This window comes from Stegostoma tigrinum, chromosome 27 (assembly GCF_030684315.1).
Source record: "Stegostoma tigrinum isolate sSteTig4 chromosome 27, sSteTig4.hap1, whole genome shotgun sequence".
Taxonomy (NCBI): Eukaryota; Metazoa; Chordata; class Chondrichthyes; order Orectolobiformes; family Stegostomatidae; genus Stegostoma; species Stegostoma tigrinum.
The window spans coordinates 32,216,760-32,231,922 of record NC_081380.1 but is presented as its reverse complement, the minus strand read 5'-3'; the positions used below and the strand labels follow the sequence as shown (position 1 = coordinate 32,231,922).

The 15,163-nt window shown below is 39.0% G+C and overlaps 1 protein-coding gene across 2 annotated transcripts in view; it reads left to right on the top strand.

Moving 5' to 3' along the window:
- The window catches only part of gosr1 (golgi SNAP receptor complex member 1), a 95,754-nt gene that overhangs the window by 28,453 nt on the left and 52,138 nt on the right, over window positions 1-15,163 (top strand). The gene's annotated exons all lie outside the window — the stretch shown is intronic.

Sequence of the window (15,163 nt, the reverse complement as noted above, 5' to 3'; positions counted from 1 at the left end):
TATGTTCCCAGCCAATTCTATATCCCATATATTAGACCCTCTGGAAGCAACAAGATGATTTGTTGTTCTGTAAAAATAGGCTGTGTGTATAAGTTATCCTGATTTTTCACCTGACTTCCTCGATGATCCCCTCATTCAGATATTCTATAACTACAGGGGTACTTGGATATATACCACACAGAAACAAACCCTTTGGTTCAACCAGTCTTTGACGATCCTAATCCCACACTAATTTTGACTCACATTCCTCCCCATATTTCTTATTCACGTACTTGCGCAAATGCCTTTTAAAACTTTGTAACTGTGCCCCCATTCACTACTTCCTCTGGAAGTTCATTCCACACATGAACCACTTTGGGGAAATTTTTTTTTAAAACACAAATGTCTTCACAAGTCTTTCTCCTCTTAGCTTAAAAGTATGTTCTCTAGTTTTGAAAATCCCCCACCCTAGGGAAAAGAGACCTACTATTCACTTTATCTTTATTCCTTGTAATTTTATAAACCTCTCTAAGGTCACCCTTCGACGTCCTACACTCCAGTGAAAGAAGCCCCAACGCCTCGTTATAATTTAAACCTGCCATTCCTGGAAACATTCTGGTAAATCTCTTCTGAACCCTCGCCAGCTTAATAGTTCCATTGCAGTAAGAATTTGTTTGCAAGGGCTATATTATTTATTTAATCCTGTTAATCTCTTTTTATTTGGTGCCATTGATATAATTTATAATGAAATTCAGCGGGTAACCTCATTATTTTCAATGGAAATGTTCAATTTCTACTTGAGTATATTAAAAGCTGGCATAAGAGGGGCCACATTTTTAATGGCCGTTTATAAATTTCACAAATGTGCTGTGACCTCTTCGTTAATGAACACTTAATGAGGAAGAAAATGTATAATTACAGTACATTAGTCAGTGGAATTACTGTTGAGGGAAGAAACTTTTTTAAAAAGGAGTTCTTGAGTTTAAAATTTAAATGGCAGACTAATGCTGCTTAGACTTTTGTTTTATGAGAAATGCTCAAGAAACTTGTTACTTTTGAATGTGAAATGCAATATTATACTTTGTACAACTTCTTCATAGTTTTGCGTATTCCTATTTTGGTGGAAAAATATGCTGTAGCACAATGTTTGAAAGTGTCTTGTGTGTAACGTGTTTCGAATAAAAGTGAATTGGTTGATGCAATACTGATTCAAGCCTAAAGCCTGCAGATTTAAGGCTGCATGGGTGGCTTTTGAATCATGGTGTGATACTCTGCAGCATCTGAGTTGATGAAGATGCAAGTGAAATAGTTGTACAGGTGCTAAATGTTATCAATGTCATCATGCATAGTAGGCTAAAAGTAGGCCAGGTGAGTCAGTGTAGTTTATCTGGTTATGAGCAGAATCATAGGATATTTAGAGCAAGAGGAAATGAGTTGTGTAGCTGATGGAGACTTGAGTTCTTAATTGCATACAATATTAAGATTGCAAAATGACCTTGTGTTAGGCAGGCAAATGTGTCAAAGGAAAAAGGCAATAAAATCATATATTTAAGTTTGACTAAAATATATATTTTCTAAATCAGAAACTTGATCAGGACAATCAATAGGGAGTGATTGTTTTTGAAACGTATAAAATCCTAGAGCCTTATAGCACAGAAGGAAACCATTCTAGTCATTGCACCTGTGCCTGCACCTTTTTAAAGAACAGTCCAATTCACTCCCTTATGTCTAGTGTTTTCCCATAATCCTGCAAATTGGTTTGTTTTCCTTTGATTCGTTCTTATTGTAGGGTATGATTGAGTTGTAGTTGATTCTATTACTAGCAGTTTCAGTTTTGCATAAGCACAGTTTATGAAATTTGAATACTTTTCCTTCAAGCAGCCCGTTTAGTAAATGCAAATAACAAAGTAATGTGCCTGCTAGTGTTCTAACCATGGCAGTCGTATATTTTGTTCTACAGAATATTAGTGGCATTGTAGTCCACATTGATACCATTGGGCTGCAGAGTTCCCCAGCGGAATATGAGTTGCTGTTCCTGCACCCTACTGGTAGCATTGTTATGGCACTGCAGGAGGCCCAGGATGGACATGTCGTTGCAGAATGGGAGGGGGAATTGAAGTGGTTCGTGATTGGGAGGTGCAGTTGTTTAGTGCAAGCCGAGCTTAGGTGTTCTGCCGAGTGGTCCCCAAGCGTCTGCTTGGCTTCCCCAAGATTGAAGAAGCTGCAATGGGAACAGCGGATGCAGTATACCACATTAGCACATGTGCAGATGAACATCTACTTGATGTGGAAAGTCGTTTTGGGGCCTGGGACGGGGGTGAGGGAGGAGGTGTAGTGGCAGGTGTAGCACCTCCTGCGGTTGCAAGGAAAAGTGCCAGCTTGTGGTGGGGCTGGAGGGGAGTGTGGAGTGGACAAGGGAGTCTTGGAGAGAATGGTCCTTCTGGAAAGCAGTTAAGGGTGGGGAGGGAAAAATGTCTTTCGTGGGGTTAGTTTGCAGATGGTGGAAGAGTCGGAGGATGATGCGTTGGATCCAGAGGTTGGTTGGGTGGTACATGAGGACGAGGGGGGATTCTGTTTTGGTTGTTATTGCAGGGAGGAGGTGTGACGGATGAGTTGTGGGAAATGTGGGAGACACGGCCGAGGGAGTTCCCGACCACTTGGGTGGGGGAGGAGTTGCGGTCCTTGAAAAACGATGATATCTGGGATGTACGGGAGTGGAATGCCTCATCCTGGGAACAGATGCAGTGGAGGTAAAGGAATTGGGAATAGGGGATGGCATTTTTGCAGGAATGTGGGTGGGAGGAGGTCACACAGTAAGATTTCAAGTCTTAAGACTTTTTAACTCTTGTCATTCTGTTTCTCTCTCTTGGCCTTTTGGCAAAACCATTTGCTTTGTCCTTTGTTGTCAAGTCTACCCATGGCAAAGCCAACTGCTGTGGCCTTCCTTTGTTCCCAGGTCTTGAACCAGGCGCATGCATTTTTCAAACACTTCATCTATGTCACCCACTCCCAGATGTATCAGGCAGAACAAATAACAGGTCATATGCTCCTTTTTCACTACACTATTTTGCCTTCAGTTTAAAGGTTAAAATACAGCTACTTTATAAGGTATAGTAGTCATACCACAATAATTAATGGCCTGTACAGTTAATTGCACAGACTGTGACCTCATCAGTTCTGGCTTTGCTGTGAGTTTTTTTTCTCTCTAACTGTTAATTCATATCACGTAAAATAGGAATGCGACTAAATTCCCCCTGCAATCCTCCAGCTTGCAAGATGAAGTTATCTGTTTCGTCACAGTGCTCATTTTATCTCATTCTTTATTAATGTTTTCTAGCTGTTTGTTCCGCTGATTTTATACTCCTCATTGTTTCTTTGTAAGATTATTGAATTTTTAAAAAATTTTGTATGATCCTAGGATCATCAGGGATCATGAGTGTTTGTGTTTTAGTTGATTTAATAATTTGCAGCAAATGTCATATCATGAAGCCTGTAACCTGAACAGCATTGTATGGCAAAAGTGGTAATTGTTAGGCATTATCAGACTTGAAATATGTTAGGAGGTTGCTCCAATACTGTAGTCCAACTGGGATCAAATTCCTAGCTAACAATTTGAAGAACACACTTTTTGTTTGTTAAACACGGTATTCTCTTTCTCCAAATGGATTGCACTTCAAATCACAAGATAAGAAATGAAATGTTTAGGAACAAGTTTCCGTGCTATTAATAAACAGGATGTTGAAGTGCCGGTGTTGGACTGAGGTGGATGTGGTCAGGAATCACACAACACCGGGTTATAGTCCAGCAGGTTTATTTGAAAACACCAAGCTTTCGGAGTCTTACTCCTCCTTCAGCTGTTAGTGAGAGAGGTGGGATCAGACACAGAATTTATAAGTAAAAGATGGGAATGGTCACTCCACTGATGATGATCTTCTAAACAAACCTGCACGCAGTACCAGAACTGATAGCTAAGTACAAATTGCAATGAAAATGCATAGACTGAAGTTTTGTTTCAATGCTTTCACTTGTGCATATGCATGTCATCAAAATATTTTGTTAAAGCATATGCAAATCACTTTTTTTTTAAATGTTGGCAGATCAATTTACGTCATTATTTTAGAATCAATTGCCAACGACTTTGGATTCAGAGCAAAAGCATGAACTATGTAGTACCCTGCTAGCCATCAGGAATATCTTTTGCTGAGTACACAGGTTAAAAGAGCAATTTTATTTACCTGTGATTATAAGCCAAACCGCGCGTCATCCTGATTGGGAACTATATTTCTGTTCCTTCATTGCTGCAGGGTCAAAACCCTGGGACTTGCTGTGCGTGTCCCTACACCTTATAGACTGCAGCAGTTCACATTGACAGCTCAACACCAGCTTCTCCACATCATTTAAGGATGGGTAAAAATTGTTGGCTCAGTCAAAAATGCCCTCATCTTACAAATGCATTTCAACGATTAATAATGATTTATGATCACGCTTGGAGGATAAACTTGGCACCAATCTTGTCATAATGACAGCAGAACTATCAGCATTGATACGGATGAAATGTCAGATTTCTTCATTGTGGTTTGTTTTTTAAAAAAACATTTTTAAATTCCATTTTCTTCTAGCTTGTTCATGTTAGCTTTTATCTAAGTTCAATCATTTATTTTGCTATTTGAAATTTTAAAATTGAAGTCATGAATTTACAATTTCCTGGTTTTGTTGTATGTAAGTGCTCCAACGTGATTGGCCGCTTATGCATTTGCTGTCATTGCTGCCTTTGCTAAGAGAGCACCTTGCCAGATTTAAACTACTTTGGGGAAAAAGGGAATCTACACCATGGAAATCCTTAAATGCTTGTGGCAACGTCTGTTTGAGATTGGCAGCAAATGCTGTAATTTTGCCTCTGGCCGCAAAATGCCATCCATTACATCCTAATTATTGTAACATGGTTGATTTCAACTTGGTATTTCCTGTGCAAAATTGCCAAGAGGTCATATAACCTTTATACCCACAAATGTACTGCATGCAGTTCATAAATTTTGGCAGTTGAATACTTTCAAATATTGCATAACCAGAATTTATATATCCTTTCTATATTCAATTTTAGAGGTGTGCTTATTTCATTTCCTTTCCATTTTCAGTTTTAAACAGGGGTTGCTTATTTCTCTTTATTCAATTGGTTGTCTGCTGCTGCAGTGTAACAGAGACTGTGCTTTATACGTTGTTTTTGTGTAAGGGCAAGTTAACTTGATCTGTGTGCAATGATGGGATATTGTCTCGAGATGGCAGAAGAGACCTGTTATAATCTAACACTGCAGCTTATGTGTACATGTCAAAGAGAAACTGAGGAGCTTTTCAAAAGACCTATCAGGCTTTTGAATTTCACTAAGTAAGAGATGGCCACCTTAGCAGAGGGCACAGCTAATTACCTGAAGAAAATTGAGTTAATTGTTTAGTCCCGTTTGTTCCAGGCACACTTGCGCAGAATTCACTCTCTAACACATCTTATGACAGGTTCAGCAATTTTTAAAAACTTCTTAATAAAAAATTTTTCTAAAACTTCATTTATTTAAAAGTAACCGCATTGATTTTGGCAAGTATGGAACAATGTTCCTGTGTTTGTTTTCATCTGGTTTACTTGCTCAACTGACGTTTTCCCCTTATTCTCATTTACCTCTCTTATCTCCTTGTTTCTTGCCAAATCATAGCTATCTATCTCTCTCAACTGTTCCCTTTTCTTTAAATTGCTCTTACCACAGATTTTTGGACAACTGACATGAAATTGATCCTCCTCATTTTTTTTCATGAATAATCTGAAATTTTTTTGTTTTTGGCATCACTGCAGATATTTGAACAAATTACTTCCATAGCTTACTTAGTTACTAATGATAAAGCAAGTAGTAAAGCAAAAATGTCACTATTTAAAATATGATAATTCTTTTTAACTTGTGTTTGCGCAAGTTTTTTTATCACGACTTGGCAAGCATACGTAGAGAGACTCATCCTTAATCAATGGACATTTAATGGAAGCTGACACATTACACTGAGCAAGACACTTTCTCCCTTTTTAGGCTTGTAAAAATATAGATGTGGCGACACTGCATTTTTCTTTCATACATCAGATGGGGAAGTGGGCTGAGGATTGCCAAATGAAATTCAACACAGCTAAGCGTGAGGTGTTAGCATTTGGAAAGTTCAGCCAAGGTAGGAGTTATACAGTAAATGGTGAAGTTCTGAGGAATATTGTGGAGCAGAGAAACTGAGAAGCACAGGTGCATAGTTGGTTGAAAGCAGCATCACAGGTAGACAGGGTGGTGAAGAAAGCATTCAGCATCCTGGCCTTCTTCGGTCGATGCATTGCATATAAGAGTTGGGATGTTATGTTAAAGGTGTACAGGTCATTGGTGAGGCCACACTTGCAGTGTGGTGTACAGTTTTGGTCACCCTGTTTCAGGAAAGGCATAGTTAAACTGGAAAATGTGCAAAGAAGAGTTACGAGAATGTTGCTAGGAATACAGGCAAGTTCTAAGGAGAGGTTGGCCAGGATTGGACTTTATTCCTTGGAATGGAGGAGAATTAGGGCATACCTTACTGAGGTGAATAAAATCATGAGGGGCAGAGATAGGATGAATGCACGTAGTCTTGTTCCCAGGGATGGGGAATGGAAAACTAGAGTGTACAGATTTAAGGTGAGAGAGGTCAGATTTAAGGAGGACGTGAGGGGCAACTTCTTCACACAGACAGTGGTGCATATTTGGAATGGGCTGCCAGAGAATGTGGTTGAGACAGGTACAATAGCAACGTTTAGAACACATTTGGGCAGGTACATGGATGGAAGTGTTTAGTGGGGATATGGACCAAATGCAGGCAGTTAGAAATTGCTGAGTGGGTACCATAGTCAGCACAGACCAGTTTGGGCCGAAGGGCCTGTTTCCATGCTGTATTACACTCTGACATGGAATGAGGGCATCACTGGTTAGGGCAGCATTTATTGCCCAGAGGGCGGTTAAGATTCAGCTACACTGCTGTGGGTCTGGAATCACATGTAGTCCAGGTGATGTAAGGAGGGCAGTTTCCCCTCCCTAAAGGACATAAGTGAGCCAGATGGGTTTTTTTCCCGACAGTCAGGAATGGATTTGTGGTCACCATTAGATTTTTAATTCCAGATTTTTTATTGAATTTGTATTCTACCATCTGCCATGGCAGGATTCAAACCCGGTTCCCCAGAACATTACCTAGATCTCTGGGTTAACAATACTACTAGCCATCACTTCTCCATTAGCTAAATGTCTCCATTGAAGTTTTTGGGGGAAAAATTAGAACACTGTTATCTAATACTTGCTGCATGATGGGTTAAAATAGCATCAGTTTTGAGTTTTCTGTTGTCACTTCAATATCAGCTCAGGTCTCAATTTGTGCTTGAGAGCACTTTGAATTTAATTTTCACTAATGTTTGATCGAAGTAAAGGAAATAAAATTATCTGATTTTCTTTCCATTAGCAGCAGGCTTCATCATTCCATAAAAATAAAAGCTATCCCGAAATATTTAGTTGTCACTTGTAGGGGATTTCTGGCTTATCCCCTCCGAGTGCAATTCTGGAACATTGTTCTGATTTTTATTGAAATTTTAACTGAAAATAAAACAGTTCTTCCTCTTGTGATAAAAGATGTACTATATATGTGAGATATTTTGGGATCTAGAGTTTAAAATAGAAGCAGATGGATGTGGGTCAGCTCTATGAAGGGATTTTGTTTTAAAATAAGTTAGAAAATCATTTTGAATAGTGAACATTTTGCATCAGTTTGAAGAAAGCATAGTTCTGCAGTCAAGAACATGAGAGAAAATCTTGTGTTAATTAATGAAATTTGAACTTGTGTTAACACAAGCCAAGCAAGCTATTCACTTAGTTGGACTTCAGAACAGAAGGTTCAAAGTCTTAGTTCAGAAGAACCAAGAATTCAGTTCAGAAGGGAGAAAAGCCTCTAAGTCTCTCTTGGTAGGAGAGCCTGGTTTTAGTTCAGGGAAACCAGTCACTGGAGCTGAAATGTTTTTGTTTGTGGAGTTTTCAAGTCAGTAGAATTTAGGTAGAAATATTCAAGTTGTTGCATTTGGAGAAGTTAGGCCCATTAGATTTTGTGAAAGACGTGCTAGCAAACTCAAAGAATTGTAAAACTGTCTCCACAGTCCATGGAAAAGAAACTGAGAAGACTCATAACATAAAACTTAGAGCTGAAATCAGAGTGAAATTTCTCTGGAATGGCGTATCTGTAAAAGGTTTAATGTTGGGGAACAGGTTGAAACTTTGTTTTCGTTATTTACGTTGAGATCTGGTTATCTTGTTGAGTGTTTTTTTGGTGAGGATGTGTAGTTTGAATACTAAATTTATGTTCTGAATTTAAAGAAAGCCTGCCTCATGAATATGTTTCATAAATGCAAAGTGATGCATTTTGGAAGGTCGAACTTAAATGCTGAATATAGGATTAAAGGCAGAATTCTCGGCAGTGTGGAGGAACAGCGGGATCTTGGTGTTCCAAGTGCATAGCTCCCTCAAAGTTGCCACCCAGGTGGATAAGGTTGTTAAGAAAGCATATGGTGTTTTGGCTTTCACTAACAGGGGGATCGAGTTTAAGAGCCGCGAGGTTATGCTGCAGCTCTACAAAACCCTGGTGAGACCACACTTGGAATATTGTGTCCAGTTTTGGTCGCCCCATTGTAGGAAAGATGTGGAGGCTTTGGAGAGGGCGCAAAGGAGGTTTGCCAGGATGCTGCCTGGACTGGAGGGCTTGTCTTATGAGGAGAGTTTGACTGAGCTCGGACTTTTCTCTCTGGAGAGAAGGAGGAAGAGAGGTGATCTGATCGAGGGTACAAGGTAATTAGAGGCATGGATAGAGTCGATAGCAAGAGACTTTCCCCAGAGCAGGATTGACTGCCACGAGGGGTCATAGTTTTAAGGTGTTAGGAGGAAGGTATAGAGGAGACGTCAGAGGGAGGTTCTTCACCCAGAGAGTTGTGAGCGCCTGGAATAGTTTACCAGTGGTAGTCGTGGAAGCAGAGTCATTAGTGACATTTAAGCGACTGCTGGACATGCACATGGACAGCAGTGAATTGAGGGGAATGTAGGTTAGGTTATTTTATTTTTGGATTAGGATTATTCCACGGCACAACATCATGGGCCGAAGGGCCTGTACTCTGCTGTTCTTTTCTATGTTCTATGTAACCATCTACAAAAATTATTTGCTTTATCAATTCAGATTTCTTTTGAGGATTCAACTTATCTGATATTACAACCAGCTGGGATCATAAACTCTTAAAATTCTTCCAATCGATAGAATTCTGCTTTCTGCTGCTTTTTGATTCTCCTTAAACTCAAAGTATTCACATTTTGTGCTTTTTGAGTTTAACAATGTGATAATATCCGGTTTTGTTTTAATTTCTCTCCCTGTTGAAGTCAAAACAAATAGCCATTCATAGCCATAATGCAGATGTTTTACCTCCAGACCTTACAAATTTCTCTATTCAAGTTGTTTGATAGGATTTGAAAAAAAATGTAAGTACTGTTTTTAGCTGACACATGGACCGAACATGTCATAAAACTGCATTCTGCGTAATGCCACTGCACAAGTTTGGATTACAGCTGTCTGGCAGTAACAGGTATGGTTAAAAATTGTCTTCACAGAGAACTTGTCGTTTATCTCCAGAGGGTTGGAATATAAAAGCAGCGATGTGTTTCTGAGGCTTTATAAAGCTCTAGTTAGGCCCCATTTAGAATACTGTGTCCAATTTTGGGCCCCACACCTCAGGAAGGACATACTAGCCCTGGAGCGTGTCCAGCGGAGATTCACACGGATGATCCCTGGAATGGTAGGTTTAACGTATGATGAACGGCTAAGGATCCTGGGATTGTACTCATTAGAGTTTAGAAGGTTGAGGGGAGATCTAATAGAAACTTACAAGATAATGTATGGTTTAGAAGGGGTGGGCGCTAGGAAGTTGTTTCCATTAGGCAGGGAGACTAGGACCCGTGGGCATAGCCTTAAAATTAGAGGGGATAAATTTAAAACTGAAATGAGATGACATTTCTTCAGCCAGAGAGTGGTGGGCTTGTGGAATTCATTGCCACGGGGTGTAGTGGAGGCCGGGACGTTGGATGCCTTCAAGGCAGAGATTGATAAGTTCTTGATCTCGGAAGGAATCAAGGGCTACGGGGAGAGTGCAGGGAAGTGGAGTTGAAATGCCCATCAGCCATGATTTAAATGGCGGAGTGGACTTGATGGGCCAAATGGCCTTATTTCCACTCCTAGGTCTTATGGTCTTAAAGAAAATGCATTTTGGGGCACAATGGTCATGTCCCTACCCTGAGCCAGAGGGTCAGATTTGAGTTACCACCTGTTGCAGAGGTGTACCATAATGTATTCCAACAAGTTGATTTCATTTTCAGAAATGGTCATTTCTGGTCCCAACCTTTCAAAGGATACTGAAGCCTCCAATCTAACAAAAGTATTCAAAACAAAATTGATGTAAAGTTTATTTAAGAACAGACGAAGAGGAAACAATATAGACAGCTGGTTGGTTAGTTTTTTTCCAGGTCTCTCAATTTTTTTTAAGACATGCTGGAATATTTGGAGTTATGATCAAACTTTTAATTTATTGAAGAGTCAGGAAATTTTTTCAAAAATGAAAATGCAGTAATTTTCTACTTTTAAATAATTTGGCAGTTGTCTCTTCCATTAGTAGATTGGTTGTGATTTTTAAAATTGTTTTGTAATAATTGGAATTATTTAGGTTTAGTACATCGTTGCTTGATGACGTTTGAAAACCTGTTATTTTAGTTTCTTGGAAAAAGGCTAGTGGTTATTCTTTAATTTGAAAGATGAGCAAAAACATTTCCTTGTTCTGGACATACCTTAATGGTTAAGGTGAGTTAGTCATTAATGTTATTGTTTGAAAGGCACATCAAGCTGTTTTATGGTAAATACATGAAAGTTCGTTGAGGTCCCATAATAGAGTTTATTTCGAATATTACAGTACTTTTAGTAATCTTCCACACAATGCTTTGTATAATACTAAAAGCTGATAAATATTTGAAGTTGGACAGAATCGAAAATGTTTTAATCTGTATGCGAGTCAAATTGTAGTCAAAATAACTGGTCAGATTCACTGAATACTTTTATAACACAATAATGAATTCAGTGCAAGACTTGCAAAAGAATGTGTGGTTTTATAATTTGGCAGAACTTTGACACATGAACGTGGGCACCAATCCAGGTATTTGTGTGTTTTTTGTAAAATAGGAGTCAGGAGTAATGAGAGGTACACAGCCGCTAATGGCCAGGCAATATGATAAAATAATTTAAACAGGCTAATGGAATGCCTGGCTGAATGGCCAAGCAGTAGACCATAAGTATAGAGAAGCAGCATTAAAAAAAATACAATGCTCAGTTTTATCACTACGCCACAAAAATAATTTACTCTCAGTGGAAGGGTATAGAGAAAGCAGCAAGACTCATACAAATATGAGGCAAGATGAAGTTTAAATATATCCGTCTAAAGTATAGGCAGAATAACCAATATATTAAAGGATTCCATTACATTAAGTTCGGAAAATAAATAAAAATTAGTGCAAAGGTAAATTTTAGATGTAAGAGTCTCTTCACACTGCTTTTTGAATGAGTACGGTTAACCACCCAACAAAAGTAATTTTTTCAAGATGCAATATGTGTAATGAAGCAATTATGTTAGGGTGATTAGCTTCACTGAGCTGTCTGGCCTGCTGTCATTATTGGTTTTCATATTTAAGCTATTTCTTTGAAGAAAAATGGTTTGACGCTAAAGATTACCTGTCAAACAATGATCTCATGAAATCTTTAAAGTTCTAACTGATCAGTTTCAACAGTCCGAAAGTGTCTGGAAATTCATTGATGTTGACATGTATGAAGTTTTACTGAAAAGTTCAACTACAAGGACCTTAATCGGATGGGCCGAGAAGTGCACTTGGAGTTTAGTTTAGACAACTGTGAAGTGTTACGTGTTCCGGTAAGGCAGACCAGGGCAGGACTTGAACATAATGGGCATAATTGGCACATGGGTGGCTAAGTGGTTAGCACCGCTGCCTGACAGTGCCAGGGACCCCGGGTTCAATTCCACTGTCCGGCGACTGTCTGTGTGGAGTTTGCACGTTCTCCCTGTGTCTGTGTGGGTTTCTTCCAGGTGTTCCTGTTTCCTCCCACAGTCCAAAGATATGCAGGCTAGGTGGATTGACCATGCTAAATTGTCCATAGCGTTCAGGGATGTGTAAACCAGGTGGGTTATAGGGGTTTGGGTCTGGGTGGATGCTTTTGAGGGTCACTGTCTACTTGTTGGGCTGAAGGGCCACACTGTAGGGATTCTATATATAAAAAAGAAATGGTAGGGCCCCGGGGAGTGTTGCCGAACAAAGAGACCTAGGGGTGCAGGTGTATTGTTCTTGAAAGTGGAGCTGCGGATAGTCAAGTCGTGAAGACTATGTTTGGCACGCTTGCTTTTATTGATTAATGCATTGAGTTTAGTCATTGAGGTGTTATGTTGCAGCTATGCAGGATATTGATGAGGCCACTTGTGGAAGACTATGTTCAATTCTGGTTACTCTGCTATATAGAAGATGTTGTTAAACTTGAAGGGGTTCAGAAAAGATTTACAAAGGTTTAGAGGATTTGAGAAGGGAGGCGCTGAATATGTTGGGGCTTTGTCCCCTGGAGCATTAGTAGCTGCTGAGTGATCTTATAAAATCATGAGGCTAGGTTAGGGTTAATAATTGAGGTCTTTTTCCCAGGGTAGAGGAGCCCAGAGCTAGAAGCTGTAGGATTAAGATGAAGGGGGAAAGATTTAAAAGGAACCTGAAGGGCAGCTTTAACAGGGAAAGGTTGCGTGTGTTTGTGTAGAATGAATTGCCAGAAGAAGTGATGGAGGTGGATACGATTACATTTAAAAGGGCTCTGAGTGGATACATGATTCAGAAAGGCTTAGAGGGATATGGACCAAATGCTAGCAATGGGATTAGATCAGTTTAGATATCTGGTCAGCACAGATGAGTTGAACCAAAAGGGTCTGTTCTGTGCAGTATAACTCTAACTCTGACTCTACAGTTCATTCTGTTCCATTTTATCAATGTCCCGATTTCATCAAAATCTTGAAAATCAATGGTCCTGTAGATTATTTGCATTGCACTAAAGTCTAATGAACTGCTTTTGATATTAGTTCTCTGGAAATCTTAAGTTTGTATCTTGGCCTTTTTAACTGGTGAACAAAGTGTGCCATTAAGCCAGTAAGAGTTTTATATTTCCTTACTACAAAGCAACTTCCAAAATTCTAAATAAATTAAATTTATAATATTTCCTTTAGAAATATAAATAAAACAATTGTCAAGTTTTATGTTTTACTACAACACTGGAGATAAATTTATCAATTCTCAGTAAGCTTTGGGTTGAATTTGAGTGTTTGGAAGGTATAATTATCATTTTCAATGGTCCTTCTTAATGAACAGCCCCATTTATAAACCCTACACAATGTCAGGCGCAGAGATTATTGATATTCTTTGACACACAAATTTAATTAAGCCCCTTTTTGACTTTCTATCCCTCACACAGAAAGTAGTCAACAACTTGTCTTTTTTTTCCTGTAGTTGAATTGGTAAGCTAATTCTCAAAATCCCTCTGTTGTGATACTTCAGGGAATGTTGCATCATCAAAATGGACAGTTAGCTTCACTATTTTAGATTAACCCTCCAAAGTTTTTCTAAACTGCTTATTTTCATTCAGATAAACAGAACTCCTCTTGCTGAGATTAATGGCAAAGATGTAACTTACGTCCTGATTAATAATAGGAGTTGGTCTTTGCAACCTCAGAATTTTTTTTAATGATTTGCAAAGCCTTCAAAACAGCATAACTTTATATGTTCATTTTAAAGTGCTGTCATGTGGACAGATAAATCTTTACAATGTGTTTGTGTTTTTAATTTGTTCATCTTGACAGCAGTTTGGTCACTTGGTATAAACTGACCGCTCTGTAAATTTGCATCAACAAGAAAAACTTCATACAGCACATTTTTATCACGGTAAGATGTTTTCATGGCACTTCTTGGTCTATTAGCAAAATAATAAAGGCGCATGTGGAGAAATTGGGCAAATATCCACAAATTTGCTGAAAGACCAGGGTTTAAAGGAGATCATTAAAGGAGGGAAGTAAAATGGTGAAGTTCAGAAAAGTAATTCTAGAGCTTGGGGTCTTGCTAACTTAAAGGCAAGGTCATCGTTGATGGAATGATTTAAAATTAGGATTATTTAAGAGCAGACGTGCAAGTATCTAAGTATGGTAGGCTGATTGAGACCAGAAATGGGGTGAAGCCACAGAAGAATAGGAAACAGTTGCTTTGCTGGCACTAATTACGCATTTTCGTACAAGACTAAAACAGTTTTTGATGAATTACACTTGTTAAATCGGGAAGGGAATTATGTGGATAACTGAACACTCTCTTTCCTTCTCCATCATAGCCAGAGAAGCTCTTGCAATAGCTTTTCTTTACATCTCTATTACATGTACAATCCTCAGAGTCCCACCCATGGCTTTGTCCCAATTTATTTCTAACCTACATTTTGCTTCAGTGATGTCATTTAAATGCATGTCAGGTTCCACGTGTATGTTATTGACTATTGCTTCTTCCGCAACACCAACTCCCCTTTTAACCATTCTGTTGCCTTTATATTGTCAACCCTTTTGTTAAATAAGAATTTGATTTGAGCTGAAGTTTACTCTAGTTTAACACTGGGAGCTCAAAGCTATTTTCTTCAACTACCACCATAAATTCCCTTCTGTAGCCACTAAGTCTATCCCCCACCCTCTCAGGCTGAACTTGTAGTCCAGATCTCTTCTTCACAAGAGTGCATACTGGTGTACTATCATCTGCCTGTATACCTACCTCAGCCCATTTCCTGCTAAAACCCACATTTATGCTTTTGGTTTCTCAAGTCAGAACAATTCCAACACTCACCTGGTCAATCCCCCATTTTCTACCCTTCATAAATTTGAACTCCTATAAAGCTCTGTTCCTATTATAACCTTATCAATTTGAATTGGAGATAGTAAGAACTGCCGATGTTGGAGTCGGAGATAAGTGTGGAGCTGGAGGAACACAGCAGGCCAGGCAGCACCAGAGGA